We start from the raw sequence: 6,659 nt of genomic DNA, 5'->3' as shown, positions 1-6,659 counted from the left end.
ACTGAGTCTTAAAGGAGACACGTGGTTTGCCCAGGGTTCCTAAGCTGGGACATAGCTAAGCCAAGGCCCGCCTCCACACCTTTACCTGAAAGCCACAGCGTGTCCAAGAGGCCATGCTGTGCATCCCCTCTTTCTGCCCAGGGCCCCTTGAGCCCTGGCCCCCTTGCCACCCAGTGTCCTCCTCTGGCTCCAGGGCAGCCGGACCAGTGACGGGCACAGTGCCCTCTAGCTTCCACCCAGCTCTAAGCATGGCTGTCACCCCAGCTCTAGGATCAGCCGGCTGTTTCTTTTGGAAGTGATGCTCCCAGTAGATGAAGCTGGTGGCTGAGGGATGGTTGCTGCTCTCATCCCACAGAGAGTGCCCACCAGAAGGAAGGAGCCCTGATGATTGGCGGGAAGCATCACTTTTCCTCCCTCCCTCCTCCTCCTTTCCTTCCTCTCTTTTTCTCTCTTTCTTTCTTTTTCTTTCTTTCTTTTCTTTCTTTCTTTCTTTCTCTTTCTTTCTTTCTTTCTTTCTTTCTTTCTTTCTTTCTTTCTTTCTTTCTTCTTTCTTTCTCTTTCTTTCTCTTTCTTTCTTTCTTTCTTTCTTTCTTTCTTTCCTTTCTTTCTTTCTTTCTTTTTCTTCTTTCTTTCTTTCTTTTTCTTTCTTTCTCTTTCTCCTTTCCTGTCCTCTCCTGTCTCTTTTTATTTCTTTTCTCTTTTCCTTTCTTTCCTTTTCATTCTCTTTCTTCCTCTTCTTTCTTTTCTTTTTCTCTTTTCCTCTTTTTATTCCTTCCTTCCTTCCTTCCTTCCTTCCTTCCTTCCTTCCTTTTCTCTTTCTTTCTTTCCTTCCTCCCTCCCTTCTTTCTTTCCTTCCTCCCTCCCTTCTTTCTTTCCTTCCTTCCATCCAGCTTTATTGAGGTATAGTTGATATATTAAAAAGCTGAACGTTAGATGTATGTAATCTGATGAATTTGGGCAAATGCATACACCCATGATACCATCACCACAATCATGGTAATAAACATGTCCATCACTTCCAAAATTTCCTTTGCCCCTTTGTTTTGTTCTTATTGTTTTGTGTGTGTGTGTGTGGTAAGAATACTTAACATGAGATCTACCCTCTTAACAAATGTTTAAATGCACAATATCCTATTGTTAACTACAGGCACAAAGTTGTTCAGCAGGTCTCTGAAACTTACTCATCATGTGTAATTGTAACATTGTACCCACTAAACAACCTGGCTGCATTTCTCATCTGGCAGTCCCTGATAACCACCATTGGGCTGTCTGCATCTGTAAGTTTCACCACTCTGGGACCCTCATGCAAGTGGAGTCAGGCAGTGTTTGTCCTTCTGTAACTGACATTTCATTCAGCATAATGTCTTTCAGGTCCATCCACGTGGTCACAAATGGCACGGTTTCCTTCCTTTCTAAGGGCTGAGTAATACTCACTGTATGTGTATTCACTACATTTTCTTTATCCACTCATCTGTCGATGGACATCAAGTGGTTTCCATACTATTTTGAATAATGCTGCAATGAACATGGCAATGCTAATATTTCTTTGAAATCCCGATTTCAGTTCTTTTGGCTATACACCCAGAAGTGGGATTTGCTGGATTTTAAGGTAGTCCTATCTTTAATTTTTTTAGGAACCTCCATGCTGTTTTTGAAAGCAGCTGCAGCATTTTACATGTCCTCCAACAGTGCACAAGTGTTCCAATTTCTCCTCATCGTCGCCAACACTTGTTGTCTGTTTTGATAACAGCCATCCTGACAAGTGTGAAGCAGTAGGAAGGATTGCTTTCATTTTGAATGGACCGGTTTTTCCTTTTTGGCTTTCCTATACCGTTATTGAAGTCAGTTGTGTTATGGACTGAATGTTTGCATTCTTCCCAAATTAATACATTGAAGCTCTAACCCCCAGTGTGATGGTATTAGGAGGTGGGTCCTTTGGGAGGTGGTTATAGTGTTAGATGAGGTCATGAGGGTGCAGCCCTGATGATGGGATTAGTGCCCTTACTATAGGAGGAAGAGAGACCAGAGCTTCACCTATGTGAGGACATAGCAAGAAAGTAGCCGTTTGCCAGCACCTTGATCTTGAACTTCTAGCCTCTAGAACTGTGAGAAATTACTGTTTTTAAGCCACCCAGTCTATGGTATTTTGTTATAGCAGCCCACGTTGACTAAGACAAACTGAAATGTGAAGTGGACGTAGCTCTTAAATCTAAGTAGTATCATCAACAAGTATGTATTTTTTACAATACACTTTATTTTTAGAACAATTTTAGCTTTCCAGAAAATTGTGCATGTAGTGCAGAGAGATCCCACACTCACTGCACACAGTTTTCTCTACTATAAGCATCTTACATCAGTGTGGTACATGTGACAATTAATGCCCCAAAGTTGATACAGGGTTATTCACTCAAAGTCCACTTTGTTCAGATTTCCTTAGTCCTTTCCTCACGTCCTGTTCCTGTTCCAGGTTACCATCCCTGATGCCACACTACATTTTGTCATCGGGTGTCCTAAGGCTCCTCTTGGCTGGGACGGTGTCTGAGGCTGTCCTTGTTTTTGATGATGTTGACATTTGGGGAGCACTGGGGGCCACTGGTTTTCTAGTGTGTCATTTGGCTGACGGGTTGTTTTCAGTCATTGGTGAAGGCGAGGCCCCAGCTGACGCTGTCCAAACCTTATGTTGGGGAGTTCCCGGCGTGGGTGAGGATTTGGAGCAAACTACACCAAATTCCTGGGCAAAATTTCAATCAAACGCATTCTCATCCACCCATCTGTTCGCGTCGGAGATGGGAGCCGCGTCCAGGGCTGGGGGAGGCTCAGGGAGGGGGGTTTGGCGGCTCTGGAGCCCCACCGCCTGGGTCTGCATCCGGCTGTGTCCCTGCACCCGAGCCCCGGCCACGGGACTCAGCATCCTCACCTCGATCGACAGGAGGGGGACAGAGCACCCATCTTAGTTTGTGCAGAGAGCCTGGCCGTGCCTGGAATTGAGCCACCACTATTGTTCTGATATAAAAGCCCCAGTTGTAACTGGGAATCACTGACACACGGAGGAGACAGGTGAGTTCTCTTCCGCAGCACCTGCTGCAGGTGGCATGGTTGTTTTTAATACGTGTAAGATCTCTTTAAGACACAGTATAGGAGTGTGTGGTGCACCGTAAACTCGTCGCTACCCTTAGCTACCAATCATTAAGAGTATGTTTCACAGGCACCTGGGCTCATTGCCCTGACCCTCCCAGGTGATTCCCATCCTACAGCCCCGTGGGTAACCCGTGGGCTCCGCGAGGTCAGATGGACAAGGGTTCAAATCCTGGCTGATCTTGAGACAGGCGGGGACCTGGGACCTGGGAGCCTTTGCTGCAGGGCTTGCACCTGGACAACTGTCTCCTCCAGCAACAAAATACAGAGAAACTATAAGGGACTGAAAATAACTGCATGTATGCAGCAATTGGGGCAACTTATGGACAAAAAGATAAAAAAGACCAAGAGCCCAACTGTTGCTTCTGAGGAGCCTGGGAACAAAAGCAGGGTGTCGGGGAGCAAAAGCAGGTACTGCGCACACCCCCTGCACTCAACACCACCTAAGGGGTGAGCAAACCACCCAAGCCACCCCTCCAGCCCGCCCCCTGGACACACCTCTACCCTCACCCCAGACAGGGAACCAGCTCACCCACCCCTTGGGGAGTGAGCAAGGGAACCTGTTACTTAAAAAAAAAAATCCCTCTATTATTATTTTCATATTTATTTTATTTTATTTATTTTAGTTTTGGCTGCGTTGGGTCTCTGCTGCAGAACGTGGGATGCTCACTGTGGCATGCTGGACCTTCCGGCGCAGTGCGTGGGCTTCTCTCCAGTTGTGGCGTGCAGGTTTTCTCTTCTCTAGTTGAGGTGTGTGGGCTTAGTTGGCCCTTGGCATGTGGGATCTTAGCTTCCCCGACCAGGGATGGAACCTGCGTTCCCCTCATTGCAAGGCAGATTCTTTACCACTGGCGCACCAGGGAAGTCCCGGGAACCTGTTACTTGTTTTCGCTCCCCTCCCTTGCTGTAGCGGGGGCCCCAATAAAGCCTTGTCTGGATTCCCTGTCTGGCCTCATCAATTTCTATTGACTACGGAAGGCCAAGAACCCTGGCTGGTAACACTCACCACCAGCTGTGTGATCTCAGGTAATTTATCCAATCTTTCTGCACCTCAACTTTCCCCATCTGTAAAATGGGGATAACAGTAGCACCTCCTTATAGCATTGTTGTGAGGGTTAAATGAGATGATGGGTGTGGCATATAGTAAGCGCTCGATAAATGGGGGTGATTGGTGTCATGAATACATCTGTGGGCATGGCCTCTGAGTGAATACACGACTGTCGAGATTTATAGGTTACAGCTCTACTGCACCTTCATCTCCTCCCAGCCTCAGAACAGCACTGTGGGAAAGGGGTTGATGGTGTGATCTCCAGCTTCAGGTCAAGGAAACGTACGGGAAATTAACACTTACCCTGGGTCTTCTGCAGGAGGCTGTTTTGCAGGTGTAACCTTGTTTAATCCATGCAAGTAGTCTCTGAGGAGGTGTCCCCAGCTGCAGACTGCAGAGCCAGAGCGTCCATGTCCAGACCCCCGGGCCCGTGAGCTGCCCCCACTACCCCTTGCCTCTTTTCCATAGGCCCCTGCCCTCACGGTCCGCAGCCCAGGCTGAGCTGTCGCCATTAGAAGCCAGGGCACTGAGAAATGGAACTTGGCCTGGGACCCCATGATACTCAGCCCCTCTAAGACCACCCCTGGGGGGAAGGCAAGAGCCCGGCCAGCACTTCGGGGACAGTGTTGTCAGTAAAGGGCCTGGCACGGGGTCCAGCACGAGGGCTATGCTCACAGCGCCAGGACCGGTCATCGGGCATTTGTGCTTTCATCACACGGTCCCTGCCGTTGCAGACAGGAGACAGTGCAAGAATCACTGGAGGGTGAAAACCTTGCCTCATTTATTTATGTTACAGATGACTCCCTCTCCCCTCCAAAAGAGCAAGAACTGAGGTTTTTTTTCCCTTCTTTTTTTTTTTTAACACAAAATTGAGGCTGTTAACAAAGGAACTGAATCATCAGCAGGTTTTCCTCGTTGAGAAGGGATTTGCAGCATGAAAGGAGGTCATTTTGACAAGTCCTGTGAGTTGTGCTGGGCGCGGGGGAACTTTCTGGCAAATCTGGGCCTACCAGAACTGCTGAAGTATGTCTCTGAGGCCTCAGAGAGCTGTGTCATCCCTGACAGAGTCCAAGGGGGAGCATCAGCCTCCCAAAGGAGCAGCTGTGCTGGGAGCAGAGGGCCCTGGGGGGCAGCACGTGGACCCGGGCCGCTGCCCTTCCAACTCCTGCCCTCCCTGCCCGCAGGAGACAGCGGGTCCTCCCTTCTTCCCCTGCTGGGGGCTGACTGCTGCATGCGAGGGTCCCGGGATGGGGGGCTGTCTGCTGGAGGAGGCAGGGCCTCTGGGTGACAATATTCCAGGGCACCCTGACCCCTGGTCAACATCTCAGATTTGAGAGACCTCAGCTGCCCCCTAGGCCAGGAGTTGGGAAACTTCTGGGAAAGGCCAGACAGCAAATACCTTAGATTTTGCAGACCATGCGATTTCTGTCACAACTCGTATTCTTGATTGATTTTTTTTCAACCATTTAAAAATGTAAAAAACGTTCTTAGCTTGTGAGCTGTACAAAAACAGCCAGTGGCTGGCTTTGGCCTGGGGGCCACAGTTTTCAGACCCTGATCTAGTCCGTGTTCCTTCTCCTGCCTCCTGAAGCCCCCCTCACCCACCACGACCAGGTGTTTGTCCAGCCCCATCCTGAATGTCTTCCCAGGAGTGATCACCCATCACTCCTGCGAATGGATGTGAAAAGGCTCACTGGTCTCTGGGACACTTCCCATCTTCTAGCTACGCCTGCCTTCTCACTGCCTTCAGCTCAGAAGTTCAGTTGCTGGGAATTAGCCCAGCCCTGGGCTAATCAGTGACCGTCCCGGTCAGATCCCTGCCCAGGGTGGTGCATCTGGGGACCAGGTGTTCAGTGATGCCAAGTGTGTGCAATGGCAGGAGGAAAGCAGTAGGCGGCAGCACTGAGCCACATTTATTCATTTTTACCCTCAGCAGGCTCTTTGGACCCAACAGGAGTGTGACGTTTACATACTCATCCCTGGGCAGACAAGGATGCCTACCTCCAGAATGGGGGCAGGTGCTCCAGAATCCTTACCTGGGGCTCCATCTGCCACGTTGCTTCCACCAAGATTGGGCTACATCCCCGTGGTGACCACTAAAAGTCCGTTCTGGACCCTGGTCACCTCTCTGCAGATCCAGGTTTAGCTGCACCTGTGCACCAACGCTGCAATGGTGGCGACGGGGCTGGGCCAGGCCGGAGACTGCAGAGCAGACTTTTTTGTTGGGCTGGGGATGGGTTTGATCGGCAGGGCAGGTCTTGGGGGCTCACCTGGACTTTGCAAGAATGAAGCCCCACTACTGCCCCCTGACATCAGAGCTGCTTCATTTATATCATCCTGGCTAGTTAACTGATGTTCAGAGCCTGAAGAGCCATGGATTCTAGAATGTGGGAGTTCACCTCCCCCCATCTTCCTCGCCTCCCACATCCAGTTCATCCCCAGGTCTGCCATGTTCCCGCCTTAATGCTTTTCAAAC

Source organism: Hippopotamus amphibius, chromosome 10 (genome assembly GCF_030028045.1).
Source record: "Hippopotamus amphibius kiboko isolate mHipAmp2 chromosome 10, mHipAmp2.hap2, whole genome shotgun sequence".
Taxonomy (NCBI): Eukaryota; Metazoa; Chordata; class Mammalia; order Artiodactyla; family Hippopotamidae; genus Hippopotamus; species Hippopotamus amphibius.
The sequence above is the reverse complement of the archived record's forward strand: the minus strand, read 5'-3'. Positions refer to the sequence as shown.